The 18,509-nt window shown below is 45.0% G+C and overlaps 1 protein-coding gene and 1 long non-coding RNA gene across 13 annotated transcripts in view; one reads left to right on the top strand and one right to left on the bottom strand.

Annotated features, from left to right (window-relative positions):
- The window catches only part of PTPRF (protein tyrosine phosphatase receptor type F), a 404,201-nt gene that overhangs the window by 207,904 nt on the left and 177,788 nt on the right, over positions 1-18,509 (top strand). The window lies entirely within an intron of this gene.
- On the bottom strand, positions 10,679-13,037 carry LOC120370827. Its single transcript, XR_005583974.1, has 2 exons — positions 12,121-13,037; positions 10,679-10,912 (listed from the first exon to the last, which is right to left on the bottom strand). It is a non-coding gene; the product is annotated as an uncharacterized LOC120370827 (long non-coding RNA).

Genomic DNA, 18,509 nt, shown 5'->3' with positions numbered 1-18,509 from the left:
ATTATCCTTGATATAAATAGAAGAAGGTTGAACATTTGCACTGTTAATACCAGCCGTGTTGAAAACCTTTTCTCAGCAGTTCATCAGCAGAGGTTTTGTTTTCCAACCTGTGTTTGTGTGGTTTGTTAGGGGCCAGGGGGGAGGGGAGGAATGGGAGTGTGGCAACAGGTTTAATGGGCTGTAAGAAGTAAAATTCCTGTGCTACTGTAAACAAACTAAGCAGATGAAGCTGTACTTACCTCTTTTTTTTTCTTTTCTTTTTTTCTTTTCGAAGGTAAATAGCTGTTATTTTCCTGCATTGTAGCTCCTCTTTAGTTCATCTTATTTCTCTTCCTTTTAGGAGTTACGCTTGTGAACTCAAGCAAATAAAGAGGCAACAACATCTAAGGCCATGTCTATGCGCACAGCGCGGCAGCAGTGCGGCTGTACCGATACAGCTGCTCCACTGCAGCGTGTCTGGTGAAGACGTTCTATGCTAGCGGGAGGCATAAAAACCCCACCTCCACAAGCGGCAGAAGCTGTGTCAGCGGGGGAAGCTCCCCCGACGACATAGCGCTGTGCATGTGAGGGCCCATGTTGGTGTAACTTATGTTGCTGGGGGGCCCACAACTGTGAGCGAGTTAAGTTCTGCCGACACAGGCTGCAGTGTAGACATAGCTTTAGGCGCACACACTAAGGAAAGCCTGGATAGACAAAGCTTTTATGTGAACAGAAACCTGAAAGGTCAAGTATCTGCTTATAGCAGGTGCTTTCCAGTTCCGCTGTTTTCCATCTGCTGGTGTTCATATCTTAGCTGCATATGACTAACATTTCTTCTTGGTTTAGACCCAGGAATCTTTTCTACTGAAGACCTGCCCTCCAAAACAGGCGATTCACCACTTCTTTCTTTGCTTGTTGAGTTTTAAATGTTCTGATTGAATTGAGCCATAACAATCACCCATCCCTGTTCTTTCATCTTTCTTTTCTGTTCTTTTCATTTCATTGCTAGAGCTAGGATTGGAAAGCGGGCGTCCCTTGGTGATGACGATCTGCTCAGTGCACCAAACCACTTGCTCTCCTGCTGTGGAGCTCACTGTTGCCATCTCTCATGATTTTATCATGAGTCTCGCAATATCTAGGATCTCGTTTAAAGCCCCAGCGCCTAGAATCAAGCAATTACATGAGCATCTCAGCTCTCATTTAAAATAAAAGGAAATTTCTAACCATACTGGTTACAGAGAAAAGCTTGAAAATGTGACCCCAGTGTCCTTAGAGATTCAAAATTCAGAAGTCAAATATTGATACCCCCACATTTATATATTTTTTTTAAAATTCATGATTTTGCAGGGCTTGGGGTTTGGTGATGGTGTGAGCTGCCCTTTTTTCTGGCCACAGGACCTGCTGACTATTCAACAGAGGATCCAGCTCAGCAGGCTGGGAGTGGGAAGGGAGCTTTCGAGGGCACTGTCTTCATAGCCACAAATTGGTCAGAAATCCTTTCAAAACACAGGAGGCCAGTGAGCTTGTTTCATAAACCCCAAAGGTCAGACCCGAGCAGCTGCAGTGAAGCTGTGAATTACGTATTCTCTTAACCACGAATCAGGGCCAAAGTTTTGACCCCGTGACTGGCTTATATCAGTTTCAGTCTCTCAAAGCAAAGGGGTAGGAACTGAAAAAATGAAAGTTGAGTTGATCTCTGACATCTCCAGGCCACAATGTGGAGAAGTTGGCAATGAGCTACAAAGGCCCCAAAGATCAGGTCTGATTCTTTGCTGGTGCTGTTGTGTTATATTTGGAGTTTAAATTGATTTTTACTGGAAAATGTGTCTGAATGTAGTGTCTCTCTTTAGAACAACATTTGTGTTCCTCTGTATAGTCCTGACACTGTCCTAGTGCTGCAGTAGATGTGCACACAGCGCTGTTATAATAATTCTTAGCCCTTTGGCATCTATGGGAATTAAATGTGGTAAAATTCATGGATGTGTGACAGTGCAACTAGTATCAGCATAATCAACATGAGTATGGGCAACTTTGAGTCCCTCCTTCAGATTATATACAGAATCAGAGTGTTTGTAATAGCTTTCTCAGTAATATTTGCATATGCTGAAGGTGAAATAGGGTATTCTCTTCATCTGATACAAGAGAGAACCTCAGTGAAAGGGGACCTGTAGACTGGGTGACTGGGCAACAAAATGGCAGATGAAATTCAGTGTTGATAAATACAAAGTAATGCACATTGGAAAACATAATCCCACCTATAAATGCAAAATGATGGGGTCTAAATTAGTTACCACCCTCAAGAAAGATCTTGGAGTCATCATGGCTAGTTCTCTGAAAACGTAGGCTCAATGTGCGGCGGCAGTCAAAATAAAGCTAACAGCATGTTAGAAACTATTAGGAAAGGAATAGGTAATAAGATTGAAAATATCATAACGCCACACCTGGAATATTTACCCCTTTACATATTGTGTGAACCCAATGAAATTACTAGGCAGCAGGTTTAAAACAAATATAAGGAAGTACTTCCCACAATGCCCAGTCAATCTGTGGAACTTGTTGCCAGGAGATGTTGTGGAGGCAAAAAGTATAACAGGTTTGAAAAAGAATTCTATAAATTCATGGAGGCTAGGTCCATCAATGGCTATTAGCCAAGATGGTCAGAGACGCAACTCCATGCTCTGAGTGTCCCTAAGCTTCGGACTGCCAGAACTTGGGACTGGATGACAGGGGATGGAGCATGTGGCACCAGCCGCTTTCAGAAGACAGGATACTGGGCTAGGTGGACCATTGGTCTGACCCGATGTGGATATTCTTGTGTTCTTATGGTTACTTTGTGAATACATGTGCACTCACAGTGTGATTCCTTCATGCTGACTGTATAACAATTGCTAAAAAAACATTCTTTAGCAATGATGAAGCAAACATATACTGAGAGAGGGATAAGCTGGTGGTTAGGACCTTATGGTCTTTCTGTGCTTGGTAACTAAGGAATCTGTATGTTAAAATTTTGCATGGGATCATTTTCGCCCTGTCTTCATATCACAATTCAGCAAAACATGTAGTTTGGAAACCATGATTACGTTATTTGTGTGGACTTCTACTCATCTTCCTTTCCAAACAAAGATTCACAGCAAGTGCTTTTCTCCACTGGGATCATAGTGTTTTCGTTGCTCTTTATTCCCAGCTGCCATGTCAGATCAGGCCACAGGTCCATCTAGTCCAGTATTCTGCTTCCACCCGCTTCAGATCCCACCCAGGGGCGGCTCCAAGCACCAGCACGCCAAGCATGTGCCTGGGGCAGCAAGCCACGGGGGGCGCTCTGCCGGTCGCCGCGAGGGCGGCAGGCAGGTTGCCTTCGGTGGCATGCCTGCGGAGGGTCCGCTGGTCCCATGACTTCGGCAGACCTCCCGCAGGCGTGCCACCGAACCCGCGGGACCGGGGACCTTCCGCAGGCAAGCCGCCGAAGGCAGCCTGCCTGCCGTGCTTGGGGTGGCAAAATGTCTAGAGCTGTCCCTGAGCCCACCACACCCACATGAGCCTGCACTTAGCTGAATATCTAAGGGTGTATGTGTGGGGAGATGATGATTTTCCCTTCTCATCTGTGGGGTGATCAGCTTAGGGTCGCCTCTCACCAGAAGCAGTATATCAGCGGCTGTGTTATTTCTGCTGTTGTACTATTGTCCTCCTTGGTGAGTTCTTGATCTAATCTGTTTGCACCCTTGCCCTGGAGACATAGCGCCACCCCCAAGCATGTGCAGTTTGGACTGTAAATAGCAGGGTACCCATAGCAGACTGGGTAGCGGCAGCGGAGGTGTGGCTTAGCCGTACCGAATACACACCTACCTGTTTCAGGCAGGTGTGTATTCAGCATGGTGACCGCAGCAATGCTACTATTTATCTTTGTGCTAGCGCAAGTATGTTTCTGTGAGCGGGAGACCCACACCCTTAATTTGCAGTGTAGACTGCAACAGGGTCCGCTTACTGCTAAGCTGCATCCTCCTGGGTGCTCTGGGGATTAGCTCCTTCCATGTGCAGCACCCTCTTCTGCCACTCATTTGCATGCCTCACCGCCGCTCTCTGCGCAGCCTGGGGTGCTTCTCTTCATGGCTTGGCCCTCCGGCCAGGTCACTGGAGTCCTCCCCAGTCTCACCGTACATGCTGTCTCCAGCCGTCTTTCCACTCATGCCCAGACTGAGCCACTTTCCTCAGTGGCTGGTACGGGAACTCAGCCCTGCCCTCTACTCAGGGATCCCGTAATTAGCAGCCAGGGTTTGCTCCATCATAAACCTTGCTGCCATTTCTCTGAGCTTTTTCCTACACCCTCTCCCCCCATGTTTCCTTCCTTCCTTCTCTAATGTCCAGAAAGTGGCTACAGGCTCCCTCACTGCAGCCCCTCTCTACTGCCAGCTTCCTGGCTGTATCCTAGCCCCGCCTGTTCCTTCTCTGGGTTGCGGGCCACCTAATTCCCCTCAGCTGTGGCCTATTTGGTTAATTGGCCCATCCTAGCCTCATTAACCCCTTCTAGGGTAGTGTCGGGTGAACACCTCATCACATAAAAGTAGCTTCAGAAGTGACAGAAACCTAACAGACCTTCTGCTACCTCGAGGGAATTGGCCCCGTTCACTGGCCCCTTCCTGTCAAACACAGAACTCAGACATTCCCCTCCCCCATACACTGAGGCGAGCGGCAAGAATAAAATCATCCTGGAAAAGCAAAGCGATCACAATCTAGTAGCCTTGCCCCTAAGAGCAGCTTTTCCATTGCTGCTTGCTGTGACTTGGCATATTCCCAAAGCCCAGAGGGAAAGGTAGGAATTGCCTGTTCAAACGGGAGTAGCGGCAGATTTGCTTGCAATTTCGGGGGGCGGGGCAGGGGGAAGAGTTTTAAGAGTCCTTAAGGCGTGTGGTGACTGAGAGAGTCAGAGTGTTACTGAGCCGGTGTGGTCCGGCACCCTGCCATTGCTGCTTTGAGGAGTCTTTCTGCTTTTAAAGCCTTATCTCCTGAATGGCGATTGAGTGACCCAGCGCGGGAGGAAGAGAAACACATTGGAGCCTGGCTGCACTTGGCCCGGAATCCGAGTCCCCATTTGGTTTCTTGTGTAGGTGGACGGACTGCCCCGTGAAGAGACGACATCTGGATTGCTGGGGTCATGTTTTGTGCGTCTTGGTTAGATTTGCAGCTGTTGCCAGTCAGGTTAATGTGGACGCTGGTCCAAATGTTTATTACTGGAGAGAAAACCGCCTGGAATGTGGCGATTCAGATCAATCTCTAGTATAGGCCTCGACTCCGTGGGTGCTCCAAATTAGTGGTTGCTTGGCACCCACTTGCAGCCCTGCCGATCAACTCCTCCCTCTCCCTCCCCCTCCCAGTGCCTCGGAACAGCTGTTCCAGGGTGTGCAGGAGGCACTGGGAAGGAGGGGGAGGAGTGGGCATAGGGCGTGCTCGGCGGTGGGGCGGGTGGGACCTGGGGAGAAGGGGTGGAGTGGGGGGGCAGGGCCTGGGGCTGAGTAAGGGTTGAGCACCCCTGCGGAAAATTAGAAGCCGGTGCCTGTGGTCTCCAGATGTGTGTGACAGATTGAAGCGAGTGGGAGAAGGCAGATATATCAGCCCCAGCATGAGGAAGACCCTTTTCCCTATAAACTGAAAATAGATTACCTCAAATTAATTAGAGACACCTGAGTCCAGTGATCTTTAAAAACCCTTCTTCTGGTGAGAGGAAGAGATGGCAGGAGAAGCAAACTGCAGCAGGGAGAGACGGTCTCTCCTGGATGGAAGGCTGTCTGTTTTCCTTATAGGAAGTTGACTGTTCTTTGGTAAAGGACTGGTCACCAGAAGCCAGCGTAATAAGACAACACCCCGGAAGGGGGCAGGGAAAGGTATTCCTTTTTGTGCTGAATTTGGGGGTTTTGTTGCTTTGCATCAGAGAATGACTCGGGCCTACTCTGAGGCCACCTTGTAAATATATTGAACAATCAACCTAGGTGAAGAATAAAACCTGACAGAGTAGAATTGATTTACTCCAGGCCACGTCCCCCGCCCGAGGGAGAAACTCTGAGGCCAATGAGGCAAGTGAGGTGGCTTGACACAGTAGCTTTCTGATGACATCACCAAAAATAGCCAATAAAGTGAGGCACTTTTGTTGCGCAAATAGGCATAAAAATGAAGCTTGCAGGTGGCCGTGCTTTGGAGAAGGTGCTGTGGAAGGCTGGAGCAGCCTCTGTGCCAAACGGGTTTAACATGCAAACCACAGATCCAGGTGTGGCCTGTGCACAGTTCATTGGCTTGGCATCATGGCTTATTTCTGGGAAGAGCAGAAATAAGTGAAGGGGAGGGAAGTACAAAGCACAAGGAGCAGCAGCACAGGACAAATCGATTGAGACAGAATGTTTGTTAAATTGTGCGCAATATATTAATAAACACATCCTCTCCCATCTCACTGACCACTTGTCACCCCACCACCGCCTTGGATCTCTTCACTACCTTCAAATCCCTTCCCAGCAAGTTCTCTTTCCCTAAAGCTGCCTTTTTTGTCCTTTTCTACCACTTTTCCGTATCACTCACCACACTGCCAGGAATAATCTGCCTTGTGGTATCAGTGAAACCCGAGGAATGGTTTAGTACTAGATGAAGATGGTAAAATTGTTAATGATGCAGAAAAGGCAGAAATGTTCAGTAGCTATTTCTGTTCTGCATTTGGAAAGAAGTAGGATGATGTACTCATTTCACATGAGGATGATTAAGTTTTCCAGTCCATTAATGACTAAAGAGGATGTTAAACAGTATCCACAAGGGAGAAATATTTTTATATCAGCAGGCTGGATAACGCGTCCAGATGTCCTAAAAGAGCTGGCTGAGAAGTCTCTGGTCTGCTGTTAACTTTTAATGAATCTTGGAATCCTGGGAAAATTGCATGAGACTGGAAGAGTGGTAATATTGTGCCAATATTCTAAAAGGAGAAGCAGTGTACCTGGCTATTGCAGACCAGTTAGGTTTATGGAAAATAGGTATGTCAAACAAACCTCATACCTTTTTTTGATGTAAGAATACAGGTTTGGTTGATGAAGGTAACTGTGTAGATGTAATGTACTTAGGAAGGAAGGAAATACCTCTTCACACAGCACACAGTCAAACCATGGTGGAACTGCTTGCCATGGGATGTTGTGAAGGCCAAAACTATAACTGGGTTCAAAAAAGAATGAGATAAGTTTATGGAAGACAGGTCCATCAATACAGTAACTCCTCGCTTAATGTTGTAGTTATGTTCTTGAAAAATGCTACTTTAAGCAAAACGATGTTAAGCGAATCCAATTTCCCTATAAGAATTAATATGTGGGAAAATTATTTTGCCAGACAAAAGACATTCTATACATATACTGTATAAGTTTTAAATAGATTAAAACACAGAATTTAATACTGTTCTCCCCAATGATGATTGTGAAGCTTGGTTGAGATGGGGCGAAGCAGGGTCAGGGTTGGAGGCTTGCCCCATTCCACCCGCCCGGCGTTTATAGAATCATAGAATATCAGGGTTGGAAGGGACCTCAGGAGGTCATCTAGGCCCATCCCCTGCTCAAAGCAGGACCAATCCCCAACTAAATCATCCCAGCCAGGGCTTTGTCAAGCCTGACTTTAAAAACCTCTCAGGAAGGAGATTCCACCACCTCCTTAGGGAACCCATTCCAGTGCTTCACCACCCTCCTAGTGAAATAGTTTTTCCTAATATCCAACCTAAAACTTAAGGGCATTAAGTGAGCCCCAGGTGTTCTGAACTGGAGCAGTAAACGGGACAGGTCTCAGCCTGAAGTTGACACATAAGTGGTGCTGATTAAGTGAGTTTGCTTGATTTCCCTTGCCCCTTCTAGACACATGCCTACTGTGTTTCCCTCTTTGAGCAAGAGCAGTGTCTGCTCCGAGCTTAGCATTGGAATAGGCTGTTTTGTCAAAGGCTGTGCTGAGAAGTCAAATTGTTTAATGTGCCAAATTCCTTCTTGCTCCCCCTGCAAAAGTTTGATTCATTTCACATATAATTGAAGTTGGATATAACAAGTTCAGTCCATAAATGACATGGTGAAACCTGTAACACTTTATAATCAAGCTCCCATGACTTACACAGCCCTTCTTATGGGAGTGCTGTGGAAAGCGGGGGTGGGGGAATACATACAGATACAGTAATGTAAGCTCTTTAGGGCTGCAACTGTCCTTTATTATGTTTGTATGGTGCTCGGCATAGTGGAGCTCTGATCCTGATTGGAGCCCATGGGCGCTACCATAGCACACATTATAAGAAACCCCCTACATCAATCTAAAGTTAATATGAACAAAGGTGTTCAGCCTGTGTCTGCCTCCATGATTCCCAGCAAGGCAGAAGCACCACCTTTACAACAGAGAATTCAGCACCAGGTGGAATTAACAGAGGATGGCTTGCTGGCACGGAAAGCCAAATTTTGCCTCGTTGAGAGCCACAAAAACCCTTGATCAAAAGAGATAATTTCTTTCTTTAAAAAAAGTTAGTGTCTTTGGTCCCAGACAATGAGGGGGGCTGATTGCAAGAGCTTGAGCTAAATTGCCATATGTTCTCATTTCCTTGTCTATTCTGAGAAGACTTTGCTGCACACGTTGTACCTGATCTGCATGCAGCACCAGGCATTGTTTTTATACAAAAAGCAAAAATACAAAGAGCAAAGTGAATCCCACAGCTGCTGGTCAGTGCTTCATTTAAAACATGAACAGCATTTCAGTGGTAAAGGTTTTGCTTTGAAAAATAGTTTGAGGCTACACATTACAGTAGAATCTTCTTAATTGGCACAAACCAACCAATCATCATGATTATCAGAACACTTTGGGCTTGTTCGTATCCATTTGTATTTAATTCTTCTTTCTCTATGTATCCCTGTCTCTCTCTCAAGGATACAAGCGACAGCCCTTCCAGAATTGTTTGCTGGAACTGCTCTTTCCACCATTTTTATTCCTCAGCTGTCAGGAAATAAAGTTCTTTCTAAAATTCTAATGTCATTCTAACTTGACTCTTATTCTCAGCTGGCGCTATGTCCGTATGGAATCATCCATTATTATTGCTCATTAAGCACCAGCAATATGCTTGGCCTTGTATATGGCACAAAAGGAGAGCATTTCTTCTGGGAAAATGTACAACTTACTGGATTAGAGGTGCCCAGGGAAACCCCGCAGCAGGGAATAACGTGGAAGCCTTTTATTGTTATTTATATCACTGTTGACTCCCTTCTCCTGGGTGTTATGGAAGAAGAGTGAGCACTAACCACACGAGTTTTTGTTTGTCTGCCCAGTTACTTTGTTTGTTTTTACAGCCTGTGCTGTACATAGACCACAGTGGGACAGTGATCTTGCGATGGTTCTGCAGCAGGGGTGTGACCTCTTTGGAGAGACCCGGTTCTGTGCCCTCGCTGAGTCCCTCCTACCCCCGGTCATGGCCTTGGAGCCAGGAGGAGCTTGCCCTCCCCCTGGCCTCAGCCCTGGGGCTGGAGAAGTTCTGTGCACCTGATGATGATTGGAGGGACCTGAGCCCCTATTTAATCCCCCCTTGTGCACACCCTTGTTCTGCAGCCTCCACTGGCTCACTGGCATTTAGCCCAGCCACTGGTTTATTCATGTAGTAACAACTCTCTTGGGCTGCCCAACCAGAGTTTTCTTTTCTCTTTCCATCCAGCTGTGGAGCATAATGTGACCCTTTGAGGGGAGCAGAACCCTTTCCTCCTTGAAACTTACATGAGGACAATGAGTTGGTTTTTACGTGTTGATTCAGAGCGGCTTGCAGCAAACCTTACCCTGTCAATAGCTAATAAAGTAGAAATCCCAGTCCACAGCTCTCCGGGAGACAGAGGGTTAATAGCTATATTTTTTTTAAGCTCCACTTCATGCAATTGTTGTCTAATGGAGCTTCATCCTTTGATCTGAAATAGTGAGTCTATTCATTACCTACTGTATAATACAGTTGACTGCAGGCTCTTAAAGTGGGTGACAGTGTTATAAATCAACAAAAGCTGATCAAAATTGAGGCTGAAATAGCACTGTAAATACAGGCCGTGTAATCAGTTATCGGAAATAGTTTTAACAGTAATCTTTCGTCAGTTTCCTTTAAATCAAGGCACATAATAAACTGGTAATAATAATGACAAGCAGCCTCGGGACGTTATGGATCAAACCCAGTGCCAGCTATCACAGAGTATTTATGATGTGCCTTTACAATCTCGGCCTTATCCCCGGTACCTATGCTGCACTTTGTATCAGTGGTGTGCTTTGGATCTGTACATGGCGTTGCCTTTGCATATATGTTTGACTTCTCCCAGTCCTCTTCCTTTAGAGACCTGCAAGCCAATCTCGTGTCTGTGAATCCAGCTCTCAAGACCAGTTACGTTTTTATCTTGATATTTTTGTATGGATTTTACTAAAACACATACTAAGTAAGACATTAAAACAGAAGCAAACATCTAAGAAGATTCAAGAGTCGTCCTTGCTGGAGAGTTGACAAAGAACCCTTGTATTCCCTTCATTCCTGTTTCACAGTGACCCTTCATGGCCCTTGGTGTAGTTCCCACCTTTAGCTCTGGCAGGAAAGCTAGCTCGTGTTGCTGTCAGGGCTGTGCTATAGTACACGAGACTGTTGAGCCATGGACTTCAACAGTCTCTCCTCACACAATAATACATTGCAATGATCAACCCTTGATGAGTGCAAGGTGGTTTAATCCCAGCTAACAGTGGTTTTCCAGTAGAGTGGTTGAGTCTAATACTGCCAAGAAGATGCCCTTTTTCTGGCCTCTGTTAAAAGTGGAGGATGCAATGGATGTCATCTTGTTTGGTTGGGGCATGGAGATTTACTCCTCCTTCCATTTCAGCTAACTCTAAACTTTCTTCCAGCTGGAACAAAGCGCTCTTTCAGTCTAGGCAGCGGTAACTGGAGCTGTTGGAAAGGAGTCAGTCAAGGGCAGAAGATTTCAGTGCGATTTAATATAAAGTTGCTCCCCAGTAGAATGTGAACTTTCTGCCAGAGGCCACGATTAAGACTGCGTTTGAGTCTGCTGGACGTTGTCAGATGCCTTTCCCTATGATTTAATTAGCTTTGTCGGGAGGCTTAGTGTTGGCTCAGAAAATAAATGGAGTGGAGGCATTTCTGGCCCCATCAACCACACTTTGAAGTGTTATGTGAGAATTCAGCTTTTAAAAATATTTTTCTCAAATGTTAACCCAAGTTCTCATCAATCATGGAATAACCGTTTAAAACGATTCCCTGCCCTGAGCCTACTGGAGAAGTCCCCATTGTCTACAAGTTTACAAGAAATGAGCTATTAAAGTTTGTTTTGACTAGGGTTGGATGGAGTGATGCTAGATAGGTCTGGGAGCAGGACCGAACAGGAGTATGGCTTCCCAAACAGGTAAAAACAAGACAATAAGACAGGCAGTTTCTCCCAGAGCAATCTGTCTGCTCCGAAATGCAGAAGCCAAATATTCACATAGGTTGCATTATCGGCCTTCTGGCTAGAGGGGTGAAAACATTATCTACTTCATTGTTCTTGTGCTCTGTGCCCTCTTATCTATTTTGTAACCAATAACTCCTGATTCAGACTCTACAGGGATGTGACACTGCCTCCCACTGCCTGGTGGAGATTCTGAGCTGCCCTCTTGGGATCTGGTGAGTTGGAAAATGAACAAAGTCCCAGTTAAAAATGTAAACTAAAGAGCCAAAGACCCACAATCTTAGCCAGTTACTTGAAAAAAACTGCAATTCTCCCACCTGGCAGTGGGAGGCAGTGTCACATCCCTGTAGAGTCTGAATCAGGAGTTATTGGTTACAAAATAGATGGAACAAAGCGCTCTTTGGTGACGATTTTCTCACTGTGCAAACCCTCCATTAAACTCTCCCATACTGCAGGATCAGACCTAATAGGGCACTTCCATCACAGTCTAGGTCAGAGGTTCTCAAACTGGGGGTCGGGACCCCTCAGGGGGTCACGAGGTGATTACATGGGGAGGGGGGTGCCGCCATCCACCCCAAGTCCCACTTTGCCTCCAGCATGTATAAGGGTGTTAAATATATAAACAAGTCACCATACAAAAAGGTTTGAGAGCCACTGGTCTAGGTGAAGAGCTGACCTGGGTAGTGATGCTTACAAGCTCATTAGTGGAGTGGAGGACGAGAGATGACTGCAGCCTCTCTTGCTGGTGCTGGAAGTGTCATGGTGGTTCTGAGAATTTTTGAGTTTGTGGCTGGTACCGTTTCTTAAAGGGGAGGCGTAGGGGTTTGCCTGGAGAGAGAGAAGTGCTGAAGAAGAGCTTGGAGGAGGGCGCTGCTGGATCATCCCGATGTTTTCCAAGATGGTGGCACTTTTGACTCCTTTCTAACTGCCCCAGTCATTGCTGCCAGGATTTAAGGAGTGCTTGTTCCAGCTGGAAATAAATATAGAATTAGCTAAACTGGAGGGAGAGTGAGTATTGTCCACTTAGCAGTCTCCGTTTAAACTGGCTGCCACACTGGCTTCCTCCAGCTAACGTCCCCCTCTCTTGCGTCAATCCTGTGGCTGGTGCAGGCTCCATTTGACGCTGCAGGCAGCTTGATAATAGCTACCCTCTCTGTTTCGCTTGTAGGGATCCCGTTGTTACCTTTCGTTGCCCGGTGCTCAGCACTGCGTGGCCTGAATCCTGTTGGGGGACCACAGTACAGATGATGATGATGATAAGAAAAGGGAAGTTGCTCGTGGAGGTGGGGTTAGGGAGAACCTGGAATCGCAGCCTGTCTCCTGGCTTGTTCCAGGGCTGCTACCACAGGGATCTTCCACACAGCCAGCCCTCTCCCTGCCAGTAATGTGGGGGCAGGCTAGTGTAGGGCTGTGTCAGGGGGGCGGAACGATTCTGTAGTGATTCCATTCAAATCTGAAAAGCCATTCTGCTTCTCAGAAGGGCCAGAATTTCCTAGATGAAAATGGTTGAAATCTATAGCATGCTCTTGCAAGTGTGATTGGACGTTGTTTTCGCTTCATCTAAAATATGGTGATTTCAAGTGTAGCAGCCTGTCTTTGAGATGATGGTATCAAGAGACTGTGTGTGTGTGTGTGTGTGTGCGCGCGCATGCACATTATCGGCTGTTTATGAGCTCATCTGTTGTGACACGGTGTGTATAATCCTGCAAGTATATTACACTTTGCAGTTGCATTAGTATAGAGCAGTGAATAGTATTGAATCAAATGCCAGCTCTTATGTCAGGTTTAATCCTGCTGCAAATTAAACCGTGTAAAACCTCTGCAAAACTGGGGTTTTTTAATGGAACCAGCAGTTCAGTTGTACTAAAACTACTAAATTAAATTTTTAAATGATTTTCAACATTTATTTGATAATTAGGGTTTGACAGTGTTTCAGTTATTGTTGTATCTTGATTGATTCAGCTCCACCCCTTGTTTAACTGAGTCTCATTTTAGCCACGCTGAAGAAATTTATCTGGGCAATTTTGCTTGTGCTGTAAACATGTAATTAGGCTTGTGCCAAATCAGTCTGCAGTTCTGGGTCATTACAGGATTTGGGTCAGCAAGCACTGAACCCAAGTTTCAGTCCACATCTCAGCATTGGAGTAACCTCAAGTGATATTTATGCAAATCTGTACAGTGGTGCTTAAACTTTGATTTCAGCTTACTGTCTCTTTCATTTTAAAACTGGCTGTGTAACCAACAGCTAATAAAAACTTCATCCATTTCCCCAAAAATTCTAGAGAAGTATCTATCCTTTTTTCAGTAATTGACTGCTAGGCTCCCTGTATTTCTCCATACAGCACACTGAAAGGTTTTCTGACATTAAAAGTTATAAATCTGAGGTTTTGTCTGAAAACAAAAATAAAACTTACATGTAATTCAGAGCTATTTTCATAACTGTGATTAATAAGCTATGGCTTTATGAGATAGTTATGATTCACTCAATGAGAACACTTGTAGTTCTGCAATTAACAGGTCATTAACAAAGCAAAAATCTCAATCATGACTAAGTTTTTGACTTCGTCTGTGAGCTCTACTTCAGGAAAACATTTCAGTGAAGCCCAATAATGTATCTGCTGTAAGACAGCACAGCCATTTTCAGGGCTGTAAAAATTAGCTCTGTGCTGAAACCATCTCCCAAAGGCCAGAGTCTGGAATTGTATTATTTCTTTGCAAAATAAATAAGTACAAACATAGGAAGGGTTTTTTCCAATGCTATTTTTATACAGCCATATCTCAAAAACAATTTTATGTTTTAAAATAAAATTGTATACGGTCTGTGGAATTGCTACTTCTGATGTTCTGTAAATAAAATGTTTTGACATGGCTGTGATGTGGAAAGCTGTCTGTTTCATATGTGCACTGTGTAATTACCCATCCTAATGGCAATTATGTAATTTAGTATGTTGTTACAAGATTAGGGTAGCTATTTATGTAGTTAAATTCCTGAAATGTTCAAAGCACCAAAAATTACTGTGGAGGGTGCATTGGGGGATGGGGGAGTAGGAAACATAAACATTTGAAAACTACATTTAGGAAAGGCCTTTAGAGTTAGAAGACACGCTGCCAAAATCAAGGAAATTCACAATCACAGAAAAACATTGCGAGTCTAGACACAACTCTGCTAATAGTGGTATTGGAAAGCAGATGTGGGGGCAGGCTAGCATCTGGCCAAACACCTCTGACAGTGCTCGTTGATTACACGAATCCCATTGGTAAGGAGAGGGCACATTCAGACTGTGTATACTCTTGCTAATTGCATACCCACACTGCACCACCAGTGGAGCTCAGTGAAACTTGTAGTGTAGACAGGGCTCAGGTGTTTTGATGATTGTGTCCTCTAACCCTGCTTTCGAGTTCGGTGCTCCCCGTACTCCAGCCTCTAGCATTAGTGCCATCAGTGCAGTGGCACCAGGGGTGATCCACAGGCACAGCATCTGCTAGTTCTTCTGTGATTCTTTCTCTTCTAGGGGAGCTGTTCAAATTAGGTCAAAAATTTGATGCCATTTTCAAATTTAAGTTAATTGTAAACGTGTCAAATCTTGTGAGTTCTCTACATCTTGGGCCCTTTTCAGTTAAAAGTGCTGGGAGTTATTCCTTTGCTTCTTCCATGGCATGATGGAAAGTGAATCGATTACTGGGGTTTAGTCCTTCTGGTCAGGCCAGAAACGTTAACTCAGAAGAAGAATCATCAGTGTGCAACTTCAACTAACTCATCATTTGTCTGCCTGTTTCACTGTGAACTGAAGAAAAGTATTGAGAGAATTCAGAATTGTGCTGTAGGGAGGAGGCATCGTAACAGGCAATGGGGAAAAAAGCTACAGAATAATTCACAATACTTTCCACAGGAAAAGCCTCAGAAGGCTAGAGCTCTTAGACATCAGGCTTTCAATATCCGCTCGTGCTTGAAAACAAGACAAAGTTTTTAACCTAACTTAAAGAGCTTCTCTAGGAAAGAGACCCTGTAGCAGTGGTTAATGTGAAGGAAGAAAACTGATGACACAGAGCGAGTCCTAGTAAAATGACGCATTTGTCAAGCCTGTGTACTGAGGGGGTGGCGTGGCTCAAGATTGGCAGTGGGATTTGCAGAGCCTGTCTGCCTCGCTCTTGGGTTCCAGTTTGTCTTAAGTTGCTAGTGATTGAAAGTTACCATCCAGTAGTTATTCAGTGAACTACTTGAAATGAATATTACCTCAGTATTATTTCTGTCAGACAGCTGTTTGCACCACAAGAGCCACTGTCACAGTTGTCCTATTTGTTGCACCCTCAGCAGAGAGGCAAGGACTGCTGAGGGAGTTGGCTGATGTGATTGCCATGATCTTTGAAAATTTGAAAATTTGTGGCGATCGGAGGAGGTCTTGGACGACTGGAAAAAGGCAAATATAGTGCCCATCTTTAAAAAAGGGAAGAAAGAGAACCCGGGGAACTACAGACCAGTCAGCCTCACTTCAGTCCCCAGCAAAATCATGGAGCAGGTCCTCAAGGAATCCATTTTGAAGCACTTGGAGGAGAGGAAGGTGATCAGGAACAGTCAGCAAGGATTCACCAAAGGCAAGGCATGCCTGACCAACCTGATTGCCCTCCGCTGGACTCACTCCAATTTGTCCACATCCCTTCTGTAGTAGGGGTACCAAAACTGGACGCAATACTCCAGGGTGTGGCCTCACCAGTGCCGAATAATCACTTCCCTCGATCTGCTGGCAGTGCTCCTACTAATACAGCCCAATATGCTGTTGGCCTTCTTGGAAATGAGAGCACACTGCTGACTCATATCCAGCTTCTTGTCCACTGTAATCCCCAGGTCCTTTTCTGCAGAACTGCTGCTTAGCCAGTCAGTCCCCAGCCTGTAGCGATGCATGGGATTCTTCTTTCCTAAGTGTAGGACTCTGCACTTCTCCTTGTTGAACCTCATCAGATTTCTTTTGGCTCAATCCTCCAATTTTTCTAGGTCATTCTGGACCCTATCCCTATCCTCCAGCATATCTACCTCTCCCCCCTAGCTTAGTGTCATCTGTGAACTTGCTGAGAGTGTAATTCATCCCGTCATCCAGATCATTAATAAAGATGTTGAACAAAACCAGCCCCTGGGTCGGATGGCACAGGGAGAAGAGGAACATTGCCCGAAACACAGATCACCTTGTCTAATATATCTCGTCTGTCTTTCCACCCTTCGGTACTGCTGTGTAAACTTTTGAAACTGTATTCACATCCTCAATAGCATCAGTGAAGACTTGCTTTGGATTTTTTCTAGATGAGATTATTTTACTGAGTCCAGCACACAGACAGACGCATTCATCTTCTCACATTGCATGAACTAAAATAAAGGGTTCTTAAAACCTGAAGTACAGTGTATCTCACCTCTCATTTTCTTCTTCATAGGTACACACTGATGCCATAATGCTGTGCTGTGTGCCACAGTCAGTCTCATCTCAGAGCAATGGGACATTCTAGGATATTATGACTTATGTAGTTGGAATATTTTGAAATTAATTGTTGATATAGCTATAGATGGGTGTTGGGGAGTGTTAAAATCAGGGAGGAATTAAGTAGTCTATTTTGCTCATGTCCTCAACAGCTGCTTCATTTCAACCCAGATGTGGCTGTTCTTTAGTGGTGAGCGAAGTGATTTCTGTGTAGAGCAGCTGAAGACTTTGGGATCTATTTAGATGAAGGGCACTTAGTGTAAGATATTATACCTCATTGTGGCATTGCTGTGCCAAACGTAATCATTTTTGAATCTATTAATCTTTTCTTATTTGTCAATCCCTATAATCCATGGGGAAAATTTTCAAAGGCACAAGGTGACTAATTCCCATTGAAAGTCAACAGGAGTTATGTACCTAGATACCATTTGTGTCTTTGAAAAATTCTTCCCCTTAATCACTCTTGCTGTCTCCTCTCTGAATTCCTGTGATAAGTCACTGATACCTTTCAGGTGCTGAGCGCATAATGCTTGGTCCTAGGTGAGTCTCGCTGATATCTATAGAAAGGGGCTACAATTGACCTTCAGGATCTTTGGTGGGAGGCCTCCACATCCCCACATCACATACTTTGGTGTCTTGGTCCCATTTCACCCATACCCAATTTGCCTCCAGCTGGGACTGTCAGGTCTTCCTTAGTGTAACTGCTGCTTGTGACATTAGTGACATGAACTGGGACTGTAAAGATCATTGTTGCAACCAAGGTCCTGGAGTGGCACCAAATCGTGTATAAAGGGGGTCAAATAAAGTGTCTAAGACAGGGCTCTGGGTTGCTGGTTATGATTATGCTGTCTGGGTGCATGCATCATTTTTGTAGTTAAAGTTATAAGTATTGGCTCTAGACTGTCTGTGTTTCAAACTTGTGCTAAGCTTCCGGGTGACACCCCAGACAAGTTGGTGTCAGCTCCGCCTAGCCTGCTTGATGTCTCATTAAGGACCATCAGCTACACAATTAACCCATTTGAGAGAAGGCAGACTGATCTTGTGACTCAGCAAGGTATGCAGGGACATACCTATCCGCAGAACTCTAAGGTTTTTCCATGCCATGTGATGGACAGCTTGTCTTTGGGACCAAGAAAGCAGAGACCACAAAAAGCTACAGCAGCTCCTCCATCTTGTCTTCAATTCTGCTTCTTACCTCTGGAGGGACTTTGCTACAAATGGAAGCTCTACACAAAGGACTGAGTGACCCATCCCAGCGGGGGATGTACTCCAGAGACTTGATTTGAACTTGCAGTTTATTCCATCACTGCTACAAGCCTGAGCTAAGAACTTTGCCATTACTGTATGTAATTGATTCCATTTAACCAATTCTAGCTCTCATCTATATCTTTTTCCTTTTATGAATAAACCTTTAGATTTTAGATTCTAAAGGATTGGCAACAGTGTGATTTGTGAGTAAGATCTGATCTGTATATTGACCTGAGACTGAAGCTTGGTCCTTCGGGATCGAGAGAACCACTTTTCTTTTACTGGGGTGTTGGTTTTCATAACCATTCATCCCCAGGACGAGTGGCGCTGGTGGTGATACTGGGAAACTGGAGTGTCTAAGGGAATTGCT

Source organism: Mauremys reevesii, linkage group 8 (assembly GCF_016161935.1).
Source record: "Mauremys reevesii isolate NIE-2019 linkage group 8, ASM1616193v1, whole genome shotgun sequence".
Classification (NCBI taxonomy): domain Eukaryota; kingdom Metazoa; phylum Chordata; order Testudines; family Geoemydidae; genus Mauremys; species Mauremys reevesii.
This window is presented reverse-complemented; position numbering and strand designations above follow the sequence as displayed.